Source organism: Anas acuta, chromosome 24 (genome assembly GCF_963932015.1).
Source record: "Anas acuta chromosome 24, bAnaAcu1.1, whole genome shotgun sequence".
In the NCBI taxonomy this organism is placed as follows: Eukaryota; Metazoa; Chordata; class Aves; order Anseriformes; family Anatidae; genus Anas; species Anas acuta.
In genome coordinates, this window is record NC_089002.1 from 3,443,323 (window position 1) to 3,458,899 (window position 15,577).

The window sequence follows — 15,577 nt, forward strand, 5'->3', positions numbered from 1 at the left end:
CTGCGAGGACCTGATGCAGGTGGGGACCTTTCAGAAGGGGACAGTCCGGGCAGACGTGCCGTGCTGCTGCTCTGCAGACCGCTGGGACAGCGGGCCAGGGCTTTTAAAGAGGTGACAAGAAGAGTTGTGGCTTTGGGGCTCTTTGAACCCAGCCGCAGCACGGCTGGGGCTTTAAATCCTTTGTAAAAATTAGGAAAGCGATACCCAGGCGTGGTCTGCATCACAGGAGAGTGAGAGAGAACAGAGTAATGTCTACGAGTGCTGAGGTTGTGTCTGTTTGCAGCTAGAGGCTGGACCAAACGTCCCTCCCAGGCTCTTTGCACACCCCTGGTTGTCGTAGTGCCCTCGTGCCACGATCCAACACTGCCGGGGGGCCTGGTGCTGCAGGAGCACATCTGGGGCTGCGGTGCTGAGTCTGAGTCGTGCTGCACACCCTGGGGCATCCCCAGGCACTGCCCCCGGCCTCCTTTCCTGCACCTGACTCCGAACTTCTCCCGAGCGTGGCCGTGCACTTTGCATCTGATCCCTCGGTCCCGCTGCCCGTCCTTAATTAGGAGAGGGCCCGGGGGGACCTGTTCTTTCCCCTCTTCGCAGGGTATTTTGACAGTCACTTGAGAGCCTGCTGTTGTACTGAAAGGGGATCTGTCAGCCCCGCTAATGGATGCTGTCATTAATACCTCCAGCAGCAAGGGAGGCATGGGCACACCAGGAAACATGTGCAGGGGCTGCATTAGCACTCTCCGCTGGAGCCCCTGGGAGCCGCGCGCGATCCATTATCACCGAGGCAGAGCTCTCAGGAAAGAGCTGCAGAGAGAGTTCGAATCCCCCGGAGCCCCTGGGAGAGGAGGTGCTGCCTCATCCTGAGCTCGCTCAGCACCGCTCCTGGCTCTGGAGGAGCATCGATGGGAGGAGGTGACCCTGGGAAGCCTCCAAGAGTCGGGGAGGGATGGTGAGCGCCGAGCCCTGGCGTGGGGCACAGCGCTGGCACCACCACCTCCCCGCTCTCGCTGGGAGCTGGCCTTCAGCAAGAGCTGGCACGGCCAGCACAGCCTCAGTGCAACGTGTTACCGGGATCAACGAGTGCCATTTAATCCCCCATGGGTACGAGAGGAGCAGTTGGGTGTAAGCGGGGCTGCTCCAACGTTTCCCGATGCCGGAGAGCTCCGGAGGGGCAGCGGTGCGGTTTGTCCTGCGCTCTGAACGTCCCTGTCACTAAGGAGCGTCGCTGGGGCTGGAAAAGGCACACTGCTCGTCTTGGCTGGAGGCTGAGCTGCAAAACCTGCCCACTGTTAGGCACATTTTGTCCACCTCCAGAACAGCGTGTTTCAGCAAGCTGGAAGTGGTTTTATCGGAATGGGGCTGTCCTCCTGTACAACCCGTCTGTGCTCAGGAGAGGCAGATTTCGGTGCCAGCTCCGGATTCAGCCTTTCCTGAGCTTCTCGGGGCTGACAATCTGCTGGGGTTGACAACCTGGCGGCCCCAGGACATGCGGCAGCAGAAATCCAGACGCCACCCCACAACAATCCTAAGCAGGGAAGTCCCCAGCGCCCAGTGGCCAAAGCACCCCCAGAGGGGTTTGGCAGCCCCGTGGGGGATTTCAGGGGCTGGATGCATTTCTCGTTGCCCCCTGGGCTGCAGTGTTAGCACAAAGGGTGAAGGTTTGGGGTCAGCGCGTGCTCTGCAGTGCCCAGCCCAGCTCCTTCTGCCTGGGGAGGGGGTGAAGGTGGCACCTGCAGACTGGGAACTCACACCCGGGTGGGGTGGATGGAGCCAGGTGCCTTCAGCTGAGCCTCAGCTGAGCTTTGTGCCCGTGCTGCGGGCAGGGGAAGCGAGGTGCACGGCTGAGATGTTCATGGGGACGAGGGGAACGGCTGGAGGCAGAGGGAGAAGGGCCCCAAGCTCAGCTCCTCTCCCTCTGGAGCTCCCTACGGAGCTGAGAGCTGCTGTGTGGGGCGCAAGGGGGGCTTGGAGGCTGATCCCAAGCCCCCAGAGCTCGGGGGTGAAGGGCCTGGCTGGCCCCGTGCCCCCAGGTGTGAGCGATTGCCATCAGCCCTCGTTAGTGTAATTGCACAGAGGGCTGAGCTCTGCCCTCTTGGCTCAGCACAGGGGCTGGAGAACGTGCTGGAAAGAGGTAGGAGAGGAAAGCAGATAAAAGAAAGATATTTTGGGGGTGTTTGGGGCTTTAGAGGAAGAGAGTGGGTGCTGTAGGGTGGCAGCTTGGGTTACCCACTTGATGTGGTGATGTGGCTGGGGAGCTCCCCTGGTGCGGTGTCTGTGCCCATGTCCCTGCCCTGAGAGCAGCCCCAGCATCCTGCTTGTCCCCTGGAGCTGCTGCCTTGGCTGTGTTATGCTTTTAGAAACTAAGGTGAGCAGGAAAAAAGAAATAAAAGGTAGTGCAGCCTGCAAACAGCTTTGCTTGGGGCTGGAGAAAGGGTTAATTGTGGTTGCTGGGCCCCCAAACTGGGTATCTCTGAGGCTTGGGGATGGGGTTTGGGTTTGTTGGGGTCTTGGTTCCTGTTGCTTTTTGCTCCGTGGGCTGGGAGCTGTGGTTCCCCCCTCGTGCAGCAGTGCTGCAGGGCTCGGAGCGGTGCACCACGAGCTGATTTACATCTGGAGTGATTCTGAATCACCACATCCATGGAAACCAAGGCGCTTCTCCCCCGGGCACCCGCGTTTGGAGAGGTGCTGCCCTGGGGCTCCGAGGTGTGGGGCAACCCCAAAGGCAACTTTTGGGGTGGTGCAGCTGGCTGTAGGATCTGGTCTGGGAGATGGGTGGAGGAAAGAGCCTCACGTGTGCATAGGGGCACCTAAAATAACCCCCAGCTGCGCAGCCTACACGGTAAATCAGATGGCTGCTGTGGGTACGTGCACCTTTTGGGGGTACCTGGGTTTGTACAAACTTTTTTTGGGGTAAGGTGCCACGGGGAAGGATCAATAACTGTTCTAGTGCTCTGGTTTCATTTAATAACCTTGGTGCTGTGGCTCAGAGGAGGCTCTGTGCCCTCTGCTCAGGGAGGAAAGGCTTTGGGCAGCTCCTCTCCGGAGCTGGGGGACACGGGGTGGGTGCTCTCCCCCTGTGCCTGCCCTTGGGCTGCGCTGCTGTGCCTGATTATCATTAATTAATTATAACAAATTGATCAGGATCAGTGTTTGATCAGCTGCTCTTGAGGAGCTTGGAGCAGAAGCAGGGTACCAAACACCCTGAAAAAGTTGGGAGAAAAGTCTGAAAAGGGAAGGTGCCACTGTGGGGTGCGGGAGCTGCTCCGGTGTGGGTCTCCCCAGCGTGCAGCTACTGCTAACACCGGGGGAAGGTTTATTTTCACCTGGGGATGGGATAAACCCATCTAGTGCTGCTCAGCCTGGGGCAGGGAACAGCAGGACTTCCTGATGGGATCCCAGCGGTGTTCAAGCACTGTTTTCCGTGTTTAACTTCTTTTTCCCTGAATAATTGGACGGTGCCTTTGTGCGCACCGCAGGTCACGGCACCCCGATGTAAGAGGGTCTCAGTGGGAGTCCTCTTTAGTTCAGCCCCTGTCCAGCAGGCAGAGCCTGGTGCTCGTGCACAGCTCATCCTCTCTTTGTGCAGAGGACAAAGCGGGGATCTGCTTTTGGTCAGGAGGCGTTGATTGAGAGCATGTGGAGGCGCGGCTGCGTGCAGGCACACGGCTGAGGGGTAATGGCTTTGGGACCGGAGTCGCTGGCACGGTGAAATCTAATTGCCATATAGCAGCCAGCGCTGTGCGTGGCCCCAAACAAATGCTTTTTCCTGCTCTTCTGGTGTGTCGGGCAGCTGGAGCTCAAAACCTGAGCTTCACAGTGAGTTTTATTTTTTTTTTTTAATTGGACCAGATCACATCTCTGGCTATAATCACCCCAGAGCCTTGGGGTGCTGGAAATCCAGCCCCAAACTCTGAGCCTCTGCTTTGCTGCAATCGACCCTGGATAAATCCTGGGGGCTGGAGCTGCTGTGGCTCAACCCTGAGCTGCCACAGGGGCAAGCTCAGTGCGTGGGGAAGCGAAGCAGCCCCGTGCAAGCAGCCGGCACAGCTCCCTGCACCGGCCCCAGGCAGCAGCCGAGGGCGGGGAGGAAGAAATCTTGCTGGATTTCCCCTCGAGCTGGACGCGAGTGTGGTGTTTGACCGAGGCTGCCAGCATGCGGCTCCTAAGCTCTCCCCGAAGACTGGTATTTCAATCGATAGCCTGAGTCGATAGCAGCTGGAAGGATGCTGAAAGACTTTGAAAACAAGGCCACAAGTGACTCCAGTTTAGCACGTGGGTGTTGGAGAGATGATGTCTGCCTGAAATCCTTGTTAATGTGCTGAGCGTGGTGGCTCAAGTTCAAGGTATTTGGTGCTCCTTATGGAGGAGCAAATCCGTGCTATGGCAAACCACGGCGTAAGCACAGCGGGGTACAGCCCTGCAGCATCTTTGTGTAGGAAATGCAAATGTTGGGCTGGGGTTACAGCAGAGGAGAAGCTGAGAGAGGCCTGATTGTCCTGGCAGAGGGGATGGGAGTGGGGTCAGGATGTGTTTGTGCCCTGCGCCTGCTGCCACAGTCACCCCAAACTAAAACGCCCCCAAAATAAAGCTTCAGATCTCAGGTTTCCCTTTCCTATATCAGAGCACGGCACCACCCACTGAGCACGCACAGCCCCGGGACATCCTCAGCCCCGTCAGCCTCACGAACTCACCCACTTCGTGCTGTCAGTGCTGCCGTGGCGTCACCGGCAGCAGCTCTTTGATGTGGCACCGATATAAATAGCTGCCTACCTGCACCCGAACCTATTCCCTCGCTGTTTTGTAAGTCACTTGGTGAGAGCTGGACCCCAGGAGAGGCTGGAGCAAGGGACAGCAAGGGCCCTACAAGGCACCGTGTGCCTGTCCCAGCCCCACAGAGCTCCTTGGCCCTGCTGCACTGCTCGGTGTTTGTGCCGGGGTGATGGGGATGCTGGGGAGGTGGTGAAATGGTGCCAGGATCCTCTCCCTCTGAGCTCCTGGGGGAAGCTTGGGATCTCCCCTGTAACGATGCTGCGTTCATCCTGCTCCTCGGAGAGCAGCATCCTTATGTTCAACCTTCTCATCTGTCTCTGTTAAAGTGTTGCTTAACATTCAGCGTCTCCAGCTAGTGCCAAGCTGCTCTCTGCCTTATAAAAACAAGCAAGAACCCGCACAGAACACATGTCCCACTTCCCTTCCCGAGCAGGGGCTCCCTGCTTTACAGCTCTGCTGCGGGACTGACAGCTCGGCTGGGTGTGCAAGAAATGACACGGGGTAATTGAGGATGTAGGCTGCTCAGCAGGAATAACTCCTGTGCTCACTGAGCTCTTGGGGCATCTACATCGGGGTCATGTTGAAGGTCCCTCTGGTAAGGTCCTGGACCCTACAGCTGTGTTGTGGCAATGGGACTAAGGGCGTGTGTCAAAGGGGAAGGAGGGGGGGAACGGTAACACGTTTTGGGTTTAAGGAAACAGCTTTTTATAGCTTGAGGTTTGACCTTGTTTCCTTGCCTGCCAAGATACCTGGTCTCTGTCTACAGCTCACCAGGTACCCAGAGCCATGTAGTGTCTGGAAACCCCAAAATGAGTTAGATTTGGTTTGCTGATCTAGAAAGAGCCTGAGAGCGCTCGTTAGGGCAGGTTTTGGTCATGTTTCTTCCCTTCCACCTGCACTGCCTGACTCCTAAAGGACTCTAAGGAAGCCTGTTACCTCCTCCCATGCATCTGGGCTTTGGTGCCATCCCTGGGTGCCCCTGACCAGCACGGGGTTCAGCTTCAGTTCCTCATCCCTGGGAAGCCTGATGTGGTCAGGAAGGAGAGAAATGCCCACGGCTGTGTAGGGAGATGGCAGGCAGCGTTACCTGAGCTGCTGCTCCCCTTGGCAGGTGGCTGCAGGGGCTCGCTTCATGCCCAGCACCTTCAGGGGAAACTCTCAGAGCACTTTCCATAAAGCTTGGGATGCCCCCTCACTGCCACGGCTGGGTTCTGCTTCCCACGATTTGCTTGCGGTAAGCCTGCAGAGGCAATAATCCTACAGGCTATGAAATTCTCTGCAGAATGACTTCCAGCCACCGAAGTGGTGGTTGCTGTGCTGGGCAGTAATGGATCAGGTGAGGCAGAGGAGCCCTGCGGTTCCTTTGTCTCCTTCCCTCGTAGTTGTGCTCCGGGGAGGGCACGCAGCTGGGCTGAGCACAACCTTGGCATCTTCCCTCGGGCATGGACCCTCCTCGCCTCTCCCTGGAAAGTGTGGTTATTTCTAGAAAGTTGGGGAGCTGTGCTAGCAAAGCAGGCAGCTTTTGGGGTTGTGGTCGTGCAGGTGCTGCTGTCAGGCACAGTCACACGTCTGCCTTCCCTCGCTGCCCCAAGCAGGGTGCTCAGCAAGGTGTCCCCCAGCTCTGGGGTGTGTGTGGTGCCCTGCTCTGATTTTCCCCTGCCCCTTTCCACAGTTTGCTGCCAAATACACAGCCTTGGGAGGTTCCCCTGGGGCTGCAAACCTGCTCCTAAATCTCATGCTTCAGCTTTGTGCCCTGTGAGCTCCTCGTGGATGTGCCTGGAGGTGGCCTGGGAGGAGCAGGAGCTGTGGGTCTGGCCAAAGCCTGCTGCTGGGGAGGGCTCGGGTTGTTCCCAGCCCTCGGATAGAAGCCCTCAAAGCAACCAGTGTTTCTTTAGGGATATTACAGTCTCAGGAATGCTCCCCAGCCCAGCCAGAACAACAATACTGAGGCTCGTGGGAGTGCTGCAAGCCTTGGGGGAGCAGGGAGGGATCGCTGTGGATGGGGTGCAGAAGGAGGGGGAGCTCAGGAAGTTTAAAACAGGGACCGGGAGCCCCCCCAGCACGCTGCTGCTGCCCCAGCCAAGCATCCAGCCAGCCCCGAGTGGGGAAGGAGCCACACTAAACCCTGCCGGGTGCTCCCAGCCATGGGCGAGCTTCTGCCCATGACTTTGCACCGAGCCCCCCCCCGCTGCCAGCTGCAAATCCCCAGCCAGCCTCGATCGCAGCGACACCCCCTGTGCCCAGAGCAGAGCTCCCACCCCACCCGAGATCTGCAGCCCTCGTGGGAGGCGGTGGGGGGGGATTTGGGACACCACACTCATCCTCATCCTCCCTGCCTGAGGAGGAAGCTCAGCTCCTTGGGCTGTGCCGCTCTGGAGGAGTTTTGTGCAGCCGGAGCTTTGCAGCCCCCCTCCGATCCCCCCCCCAGACGCAGCAGCCGAGCGAGCCGGGCTCTCCGAAGTGCCACCGGCCAGAGCGCACCAGGGAAGGCGCAACTGCACTAATTAATAACTAATAACCCCCGACCTGCTCCAGAACAGCTATTTCCGTGCCGATCTTGCTCGGCTCAGCCCCTGCTACAAGTGACACCGCCGTAGCCCCCCCGTTTCCTCCCAACTCCACCCCCGGCTCCTCTCCAGTTCAGGCAGAGCCTGCGTCGCTCCTGCGGAACCATCGCATGGCGAGAAACGCCCGAGCCCACCCCGCGCTCTCGCTTTCCCCGGCCCCGCGTGGGACCCAGCAGGATGCGGCCGCTTCTCCCGACCGCGGGTGCCGGAGGAGAATTTTGGCCGGGCTGGAAAAAGGAGCCCAGAAATCCGCGGCCTCCTTCCTCCAGGGGCGGCTGGAAAAAGGAAAGGCTGGAGACGCGCTTACCTCGTGCGGCTCCTCCGGGTGTGCATGAGCCAGGGCAGAGCGGGGCCCCGCTGCCTCCGGAGCCTGTGCTGCGAGGCAGAGCTCGGTGCTGCCTGCCCGAGCGTGGCTGTGTGCGCCCAAAGCCACTGCAGCATCTCTGCATTAGGATGTGCTCCTCCCTCTCCTCCCTCCTTGCGTGCGCGCTCCCTCGCTCGCTGCCAACCACCACGCCGGTCCCTGGAGAGGGTGATTTTTTTTTTTTTATTATTATTTTTTTTTCCTTCTGCCTTTACCTCACTTGCCACAGTCCAAGGACCAGTCAGAGAGGCAGAGCGACTCGCAGCATCATGCATAATTCATGGCCAGGCTCAGCAGCCGTGGCTGCTGCTGCTGCTCCCGGCTCCGGCAGAAACCCCCTCGCCTGCGCCCATCGCCTCCGGCTCGCCCCGTCCCTGGGGCCGGAGCAGGTGTGGGGCCTCGGGGCTGAGCAGCCCCCTGTCTTGGGGGGTGGGAGAAGAAAAAAGGGACCTTTCTGAGCCGGGGGAGTCTCAACGGGGACGCCCACCCCTGTGCAGCGTGAGCGTGTTCCTCTAGATACGCACGCCCCCGGGGCTACATGGATGTGTGTAATTATGTACGTACATAGCCGGGCTCGTGTGTGTGTGCCCCCCCCGCTGAATTTGATGCGTGTGGCTGTGTGTGAACACCGCCAGGTTTATGTGCGTGCCGTGGAAGTTGCTTTCTAGCAAAAATTTGGGGCAGCTCCGCTGAGCCAAGCGCCGCCGTCAGAGGTGGGACCCGATCCGTGCGCTGGGGGCCGGGGGCTTTGCAGAGCTCGGCTTCAAAACGGGGGGTCTGCACCGGGGGGGTGACGCTATGACCCGTGGCAGGGACGCTCCAGGCCCTCCTCTGTGACACCCTGCGGGCGCTGAGGTCGGGGAGAAGGAGCCGGTTCCGATCGCATCGGGCCGAAGCGGGAGCAGAGCGGTGGGGAGGTGGCACGGCCGCCCCGAGCCTTCCCTCCCTCCCGGCCCCGGCACAGCCCTGCTAATGACGGAAGGAGATCAATGGGCACTGGGCTGTCCACAGGTTAATGGGCTGCAATTACGGAGGAGTAATTAAGGCATTAGTATCTCTATTGATTGGCAAAGCTCCAGCGGTCCGGGCTCCTCCAGCCAGACGGGCACAGGAGGGAGCGCGCCGGGGCGCACGGCGGGGAGGACGCCCGATGGTTCGTCCTGTCCTTCCCTCGCCCTGCGCTCTGCTCTCAGCTGCTGTTTTGGGGTGAGATCAGCAGAAACTGGGCACGGCAACCTCCTGCAGCCCTTGCTGGGGTGGCCGGTGCTCCGTGCTGGGCACCAGCGCCTGGCGGAGGTGTGTGCGTGAACGTGCCAGCGGGCTCCCAGCCCTCCCTGCATGGCACACATCGTTTTTTCCACTCACTTTTGGTGGACAGAAAGGAAGAACGGGGCGAGATCCTGCACGCTGCTGCCTGCCCAGTAGGACTGGTGGAGGCACCGAGCGAAGGGAACCCAAGGGAGGTGAAGTGCCCCTGCCCATGGATGGAGGGCGGAGGAGAGGGGGGGGTCCTGCTGCTCTCCTCTGATCCTCTCCTCCCCTCTCCTCCCTCTCTGCTCTCGCAGCTCCCCAGGGGTTTCTCTGCTTCTTACCAGGGCATCACTGCCCCTCGGGTGTTTGTCCTGATGCAGACAGACACTGAGACCACAGCGATGGCAGCTGGGGGGGGAAACAGCTCCGTAAGGGCTCCCTGGAATATTTCCAGAGCTGATGGAGGATGCCTCTTAGCTACGGTGATGGGGATGGGTGGAGCTGGAGCTGTCCCCTCCGAGGGCAATCGGGGCAGACTGACAGCATTGATCCAGGCCCTGCTGCCCCAGCGGGCAGGCAGAGGTCAGGGGAGAGGTGGGTGTTGTTAAATGCCATAAAAAGGGCCGAGCACTAATGCGTGCGGGTCTCTCCCTGCATCGATCGTGAGGATGAGGATGGGTCCTGTGTCACTCACTTCAGGGCAATAAAATTGTTTTTTTTTCCAATGTGAGAGATGAGAACGGGCAGCGTCTATCAGGGAGTGAGCAGGGTGGGAAAACGAGGGGATTTAGGTTTTATTTAGGGTCCTCCTGGCTGAGCCCCCCTGGTTTAGAGGGGTTTTGTTGTGAGTTGGTGGAGCAGCAGCGGGTGCCCACGGACAGCAGAGATGGTGGCTGCAAGGTCGTTGCCTCTGCTGGGACAGGAGACACCGGGCTGTGGGTGCTGCAGGATGGCTGGAGCTGAAATCAAAATCAGGACGGTTATTTTTTGGCAGCTGCTAATCCAGGTTGCCGGGGGGGCTGTGTTGGGCTGAGTCCTGGTGTCGTTTGGGGATGTTTTTAAAGCCCCGTTTGGCTGTGTTACAACCCGACACCCTCCTGTGAGGCCCCAGAGCTCTCTGCCTGCACAGGACTTGGAGGCTCAGCCCTCGGTTCCTGTTGCTTTGGACACAGGACAAAGGTTTTATGGGATTTCGGGGATCCCCGAAGGTTTTAAGGGATCCCTGGGATCCAGCTGGTATGAACTTCTGCATCAAGGCTAAGTGCGATTCCTGCTTTGTCCTTCCACATCCCAAAGGGTTTTAGGGTGGGGACCAAGGACGTCTGGAGCCTCCACTGCCCCAGTAAGTGCTGGGGAGCTCTCCTGGACCTGCAGGGGTCCTTTTCTTCCTCAGGGGGTGGGCAGGGGGGAGATAAAGCCTGTGCTGCAGCTCTGGAGCAGGAAGCATTAATACTCTCATCCTATTAGTGAGGACCGCAGCAATTACATCTTCATTAGTGAAATAGCCTTGCGTTTCCCCCTTCCTTCAGCCCATTCTCGGCAAGGCTTTGCACGAGGGAGCTGCTGCTAAGAGCACTCCGGAGCCTCGGGGGCAGGCGGGGAAGGCCGGGAAGTGCAGGAATGGCCCCGGGGAGGGACAGAGCTCCTCTGCCAGGAGCTGCTGGGTCTGGGGGGGCTTGAGTTAAGCCCTGATGCTCCCCCATATGTTTGCTGGGCTGTGGGGGCTCCCTGCTCCAGCTTCTCTGGACTGCTTGAGGGTGTTCGTGCTGTGGTCAGCGCTGGGAGGGAGGCAGAGCTGTACGCTGAGGTTTTCAAACTGCTCGGTCTCATTTTCCCAAATTGGGCCACCGAGACGTGGGAAGGACGCGGAGCGCTTTGAGCTGCGGCCACCAGCCCCGTTGTGCCACCACCTCCCCTTTCAGCCAATCGTGAAAACATTTAGGCTGGAAAAGACTTTCAAGGTCATTGAGTCCAATTTGCAACCTATGGAGTCCCACCACAATTTCAGGGCTCTGGTTGGGCTTCTGGGGGCACGGATGGGGCCAAGCTGGGTGGTGACACCGGGGGACAGCGCGGTGCCACCGGCTGCCTGGGGCTGGAAGCTGCTGGACACGAAGCGCAGGCTTAGAGTGAGTTTTGAACAATGTTTTATTATATGTTTAGTGTTCTCTATACAAAAAAATCCAGTCTTTTCTTTTTACAGTGATTCAAAAAAATGATATCTGAGTATTTTGGCCTTCTTTCACCTCTCATGCAGTCAGTTTATAAGTCCTTATATTAAACACTTTTTTTTTTTCTGGAGTCCATAAATCTTCTGGCTGTAAAGTGTTAATTTTACAGCTTCAGATACACATTTCTCATTGGGACGAGTGGGTTAACACAAAGGTGTTTGGGTGTTTTTTTGCTTTTTAAAAAAAAAAAAAAGGCAAATAAATACATAGAATACTTGAGACCAACCAGGTGGTTTTACAGAGAGGACGGATGGAGAGATATTTACAAACGAAAGAAAAACAAAACAGCCCAGTATTTTTCTTTGTGGTGTGAGCAGAAGAAACAAACACGGAGAACTCTGAGCCGCAAAGGAAGAGGTTTGTGGTGTGTCTGACACGGGGTTAGACTGCGTTGGACAACCAGAGCCCGATGCCCACTGGCGAAGGACACGGAGAGACGGGTGGTGCTGGGCAGGGGGAGCTACTGACGCAGCGGGTGCTCTGTTAGGACCAGAAAAGCAGTTATTTCCCTCAATAAAACAGGTCGTAGTGCAAGAAATAGAAGGTGGGTGGGGTTTTTTATTATTATTTGTGATGTTTACAAGGTTGGTTTATTTTTTATTGCTTAACTGAAACCGTTTGCTGCTAGTACGCGATTAAGCCTGGCACGGCGACGTTACGCTGGGGACCTGCACCAAGGGGAGGCAGCTGCTGGAAAGGGATGGGACAGGACGGGACGGGATGGAGGGGATCGGATGGGATGGGACAGGACAGGAGGGGATGGGATGGGATGGACAGGATGGGATGGGACGGGATGGAGGGGATGGGATGGATGGGATGGGGATGGGACGGATGGGATAGGACAGGATGGGATGGATGAGGCAGGCAGGGGATGGATGGGGCAGCTGAGTGGTGCTTCTGCCTGGCTGTCCCCTCGCCCCGGCCCCATAGTAGGAGGCTGCCTCTCACCCGGAGGCTTAAAGCAGCTCCCTGTGGCCGGATCCATCCCCAGGGGCAGAAGTGGCCGCTCTGCGTGGGCTTGGGGCTTTCCTCTGCAAGAAGGCAGCGCTGGACAGGGGGTGTGAGTGTGGGGGTGCTGGGACCTGGCTTGCAGACGGGGTGGGCTGTCGGTGTTTCCATGAGCAGGGTTTTGGGGGGCTCGTACCGAATCGTGGTGGTTCCCGCAGCTTCTTTGTCTCACTGCAACGTCACTCCAGAGGGGACAGGAGCAGCCTCAAGACCACAGCAAAGCAGCAGCTGCTCTCTGCTGTCCCATGCTCGTGCCCCTGTGGTCGGTGCCAGCTGGCCGTGCGCACGAAGGACGTCACAAAGCCACGTGCTGTGTTTCGGGGGGGCCGTGCCTGGATGCTCCCAGCAGAGCCGGTCTCCAAATCCACGGCACGGCTGAGGTTTGGGCTCAGGTTCTTCTAGAAACAGGCTCAAATTTGCTAGGTTGGAGTTGGACCCAAATTACTTTTCTCCAGCTTCTAAGAGCGCTTTGATTTGGGTCTGGCTCACCTCTCTATATTTTTAAATTTTTAAGTGTTTGCTCCTAATTCAGCTCCTTAATGAAGACTCATCTTTTGCAGAAGAGGTCAGAGCGTGCCCTGCTCTGGAGCAGCTGTGCAGGTCCTGGAGAGGGACAGGGACCCCTCGATGGACATTGCGGGAGAGTCTGAGCCCTCCTGCACCTCCCTGCTGATCTCTACCGAAACTTTAGGGGAAGTTGCAATGAAATATAGTTAAAAAATCATTATATCTTACAATTTTTATGTAATTTTACATGCAGCCAATATGAGCCCATAAGTAATTCACGGGCCCTCTGCGGGCAACGCCTTCCTTGCCTGCGTGCTCACAAGCAAGGCGATGCTCAGAGCCTGTCGGTGTTTCTGTAAGAGATTTCTGGGGCTTGGCCAGGCTGAGCCCAGCTCCTTCCCTGCCCGCCGAGGCCGTGGTGTGCTGGGCACGCATGGAAAAGCCGCGTGGTGAGAGCTGCTCTGCTTCCAACAGGACCCGGAGAGGTTTGCTGAGTAAAGCTGTGGTTAACGGCAGGACACAAACGGAGGCTTTAGTACAGATGGCACATAACACAGACACACGGCACAGACCACCCTGCTTCCAGGGGTGCCTGACCAGCTTCCTCGAGGGTTGGAGATGTCGTGTGGTAGCCGAGAGATTCCTGGTCCCCGTGAGCAGCCGGTCTGCTAAGCAGAGAGACAAAGCAGGGAGAATTTCTGCGCCCAGAGCCCGCTGCTGGGTGGCGAAGGCTGCAGGTTGCTCTCTCCACGTTATGCAAACTCAGCGCCGCTGTCAGGACAGCCGTGGGCTGTCACGTTGGCGATTCCCGTGACCGAGAGCCGCGTTACATCGAGCTGAATGCGTCTGCTTAAAAACTGAAGGCGACTGCTGGGTGGGCTGGGGGACGCACGCCTTAAAGCGCATCGGCAGCAGCGGTGGGGATGGGATCGCATCAACCCTGGTGGATGGCTCCTGAGCAGCCCCAGGGCAGCAGCACCCCGGCTACAGGGTCTCTGCCTCCATTTTTAGGTGGTGCACCCACCTCGCCTGCTGCTCCCTTCCCTTCCAGCTCTCTCCCGTTCTCTCTGCATGGTGCTGCCCCGGCCCAGGCTCCCTTCCCCGAAGCGCAGGGTCGTTGTGCCGTTAGCAGCTTCAAGAAGGTGGCAAAGTACAAGTGAGCAATCCATATTAGTAGAATTATTCTCGTTAGCAATACGTCTTCGTAGCAAACCAGCTTGCGAGCTAAAAGAATAATTGCTTTAATCCTATTGCATTTAATCCATTAAGCTGAACAAAACCCTCCTCCGTAGGAAAGAAACGAAAGAAAAATCCATCCTAACATCATTCGACGTCCGTGAAATGGTCCGAAGAAATCCGATCTCTCTCCGCGAAGGTACCTTTGGTTTCGAAAGTGCAGGAAGTGGGAGGATACACACGGCGTTGGCCACTACGTGCTGGCTGTTAGAAAACTCTACCCTCTACAAGGATCCATGCGGTCTCCGCTGGGACGGCTCCCAGTGTCCTACTCCTACGGGGCTGGCGGGTCGCCCGCCGCCTTAGGGGCGCGGAAGCGGTGTGTGTGTGGGGGGTTAGGATCAGTTCGTTAAAACTTCCCGGGAAGTTCGAAGCTGTGTAAGGCATGTGAAGGAGCACTCCTACCCGAGACGCTTGGGTTGCGGCGTGCTAACGGGTTGGACCTAAATTGCGTTTTCTTGATATGTAAAAATAACGGAGCGGAGGCGGGGTCCGTGCGCGTGGAAGCGTCTCTCAGGCTGATTGATCGAGGGGGGGGGGAAAGGCCACTGTAAGACGGGAGGAGGAGGGCTGGGCTGGGAACACACGGCCTGGAGCATCCCCTGCTGCTGGGGGGGACGAGGAGCTCGGTGCTGTCCCCGAGGGACGCGTGGCCGTGTCCCCACCGGGCTCCGGAGCTGCAGCGCAGGGCGATGGCAGGGATCTGCCACCCGGTCCCCACGGGTGCTTCTCGGCCTGACCAGGTGGTTGGGGCTGTGTGTGTGTGTTTGTGGTCATTTGTCCTGATTTTTATTATTTTTTTTTCATAAATAAGCAATTTCTGGTCCCCTCGTCCTTTGTTAATACCGGTCCTGCTTCCACTCCCTCTTTGCTACATAAGGTTTATGGAGTCGCCTTTAAAAGAAAGCAGGCATGGTCTGGGGGGCGCTTTTCCCCCAGCTTCTCACAAAGCAAAGACTAAAAGGAAATGGTTTGCCTGTGGTTCCCCAGCCAAGCGGTGCTGTTACCCTGGTGAGTGAGCCTCACCTGGGCTCGGCGGGCGAGTGGCACCCGGCCATCCTCCAGCAACCCCCCCCCGGCTCATCCGCAGCTCCTCATCCTCCAGGGACTCCCCCGAGCCACCCAGAGGTGGCGGGTGGCCCCCAGGGGACACGGACACGGAGGCTCAGCACCCACACGAGGTACGGCGCGGTCCCAGCAGGTTCCCAGTCGAGGTGCTGCTCGGTCTTTCAGGAGGGAGGCTCGGGAGAGGCTCTGGGCAAGGTGCTGCATGAGGATGGACATCACCGCAGTACCGTGCCGTGGGGGTGGTGCCCAAATATCGACCGCTCTCCTTTTCTTTCTTGCCTCCATGACACTCTCGGTGCTCTACTCAGCCCTCTTCCCTCCCCCAAATTCCTTTTTTTTTCCCAGTTATTTGGAACCTTCCTATAAATATTAAAACAGAATTTTTGCTCCCTCCTGAAAGAACAAAAAGGACCTGGGGGAGCCGGCTGCGCCCTGCTCCTGCACCCCACACCCCGCACCTCCTCCAGCTCCGATTCCAGCTCCAGCCCGTCCGCGCCTCGGGAGTCCTTGCCATTTGCTTGTTTGCGAAGGATAAGATGGCGTTGGCAGCCACCTGGTCTGCCTGTTTGCTTGGA

At 58.0% G+C, this 15,577-nt stretch overlaps 1 protein-coding gene across 1 annotated transcript in view; it reads right to left on the reverse strand.

Annotated features, from left to right (window-relative positions):
* Positions 1-7,810, reverse strand: part of CNTN2 (contactin 2) — a 29,505-nt gene extending 21,695 nt beyond the window's left edge. The window contains exon 1 of the mRNA XM_068660261.1: positions 7,645-7,810. The gene's annotated coding sequence lies outside the window, so the exon portion shown is untranslated. The remainder of the gene's footprint in view (positions 1-7,644) is intronic.
* Positions 7,811-15,577: the final 7,767 nt, after the last annotated feature.